The following is a 2658-nucleotide window of genomic DNA, read 5'->3' as shown; positions in this document are numbered from 1 at the left end:
ATGTCACCACCACCCCCACTCAATAAATGCCAGTGACTCCCTATCATCTCCAGGATCAAATACAAAATGCTGTGCTTGGCATTCAAAGCTCTTTATGACCAGCCCCCTCCTCCCTTTCCAGTCTTCTTACATCTTACACCCCAACATGTACTCTTTAATCTGGAGACTCGACTCCTGGCTGTTCCACAAACAAGACCCTCCACCTCTGAGCTTGGGGCATTCCTTCTGACTGCCCCTCCCCAGCTTTCCCTCCTTATCTTAGCCTCTTGGCTTCCTCCCCTTCCCCAGCACTCCTTGATCGCACTGCCTTTCCTCTGTTCATTATTTCCTGTTTACCCTGGTATAGAGCTTGCTTTTGTTTGCATGTTGTATCCCCCCGTTCGATTGTCCTCTTTTTGAATCCCTCACACTTAGCACTGTGCTTCACCCATAGCGGCACTTGATGCAGTAAGTGTTTGTTTATACAGTTAAAAAAAAAAAAAGGTTTGTTAACTATTTCCCAGTCACGTTTTAATCTGGTTCGCAGCACTAGAGAATGTCCCATAGGTGTGCCGCCTCTGCTTTACTGGTTTTCTGCTCTTGCTGTGGAATGCTTTGTGCAGACCTCCTTCATCCACTTTGTTTTCCCTGTGTGATTAGTGTAGCCAACACCTTCCATACCCACAGCCAAGTAGTGGGTCTTAGAAATAACCCAAGGAGATGGATTCTTTAAGGCACTGATTGAGTCTGTCCTGTGCTCAAGGTGAGGGCGTGGATCCCCCTGGTCCTGCTCTCCTTCCAGCCTCTTCTCATTTTCTTGTTTTCTTCTACCCTCCGTTGCCTGCATATCCATGTGCATGTTATTGCTTGTGTGTGGAATGACCCATCTCAACCTGTTGGAATCCTGCCCTTGGAGGCTGGATGGTCCACTGGAAAGACTGTTGAGCATGGCATCACAGGACGTGGGTTCAAATCCTGACTGCTACATTTCACTGGGTGTCAATCTCCTCACCTCCCTGGAGACCAGCCTTCTCATCTATAAAGTGAAGGGGTTGGATAGAGGCCTCCCTGGTCCCAGGGTCCTTCATGTAAGGCAATTCGGGTCTCCTCAGGAAGCCCTCCCTTCCTTCCAGCTCTAAGACAACGAAGTGACCCTGCACAGACTTCTCTTTGAGTCTGACCGGACATTTGTCACTTGTGGCAGCACTGTTACAAAGGGCCCACAAGATGGTGCTGTTCTCCCATCCCAGCTCAACGACCTATTTATTAAATGAAGGTGATATCAAACCCTATCAATGAGAATAAGACAACAGTTTTAGACTGTCAGTCCCCTCCATATCCCCTCCCCCTCACACACACACACCCCATGAGATCATTCTGAAAGGGGAAAAGGCTTAAGTATACACAGAAAAATTATTACACCACTGATCCCCCAGTGGGAAGGTGTAGAGGGAGGCTAGTGAGTGTGGTGTCCAAGAGGCTGTGGGGGACAGCAGCTGCAGAAATCCCCTCCACCGTGGCAACTTGGGAGCACCCAGAGACTTTCACTTTCCCAGAGTCAGAAAGCTGGTGTGCATCTGAGGGAGAGCTTGAATCCTGGCCTTTCTCATTACAAAGCCAGCTGGGGCTCAAAATTACATGAGTATATATGTATGTGTGTGAGAAAATTTAAATCTATGCATACACGTGGATGGATAGATGGTTGGATGGATGAAAGGATGTGTAGACAGCCAGATAGGTAGATAGCATGGCCTTAGAGGGATGTCTGTGTGTGTCTGTGTGTAACAGCATGGCCAGTGGGGTGTGTGTGTGTCCAACGGGATGTGTACATGCACACCCATACATAGCATGGCCTGCTAGATAAAAAGATGTCCTTGGAGCTCCTAAGACTTGGACTCAAGACCAGGTCCTGATCCTGGCCTTGTGATTCTGGACCAATCACTTGACCCCTTAGCAGATTTTAGTTGCACAGGAGGCATGCTCTTCGTGGGTGGAATTTCCCATCATGAGAGTGCAGTTCCTTCTTGCTCCACATGTAAACAGGTTTGGGATTATGGAGGCTCTCTTCCCATCCCACTGAAGAGTCTCCCTTCTTCATTCGGGTCATCTCTGCCATTTGACAGGAAGAGAAAAGCGAGGATAACAGGAAGCTAGAATGCCCTCCTAGGCTGGTAAGTGAAGGGACCAAGCTCTGGCTTTGTGGCCCCTTCTTCCTCTGCCCTCACCCCAGACTTCCCCATCCATCCATCTCTTCTTTAGGACCCCACCACCTGAAACCCAGTGCTCTGCCCAAAGGCAATGCACAGTTTAACCTCTGAAGCCTATTTTCCTTTTTTTGTTTGGTTTTTCTCTTTCTTAAAGATCAGCCTAGACCTTGAACCACAGAGGCTCTCCCTGGTTGGTCAACAACAGGTCCCAGGCCAGTCCCCAGAGGGTCCTGGCTGGGGCCCGGATTAGCTCGGAATGAATGTACATAGCAATTGTTTCTGTTTGGCCAGAAACCCAGAGGGGCTCCCGATCCCAGGTGATTTTTTTTTTTTTATCAGGTGGAGGCCATTCTCTGCCTCATCTCTTACTCCCAGCATCCAAAACCGACTCACCATCCTGATCTGTATCTGGCCACTTGTAATGCGAATGTAAATTTTAAAGATCTTCCCTGCCCCTAGGCTGAAGTGCACC

This window comes from Petaurus breviceps, unplaced genomic scaffold (genome assembly GCF_028583685.1).
Source record: "Petaurus breviceps papuanus isolate PSGF00001 unplaced genomic scaffold, PetGlider_PUasm1.0 174, whole genome shotgun sequence".
Classification (NCBI taxonomy): Eukaryota; Metazoa; Chordata; class Mammalia; order Diprotodontia; family Petauridae; genus Petaurus; species Petaurus breviceps.
The sequence above is the reverse complement of the archived record's forward strand: the minus strand, read 5'-3'. Positions refer to the sequence as shown.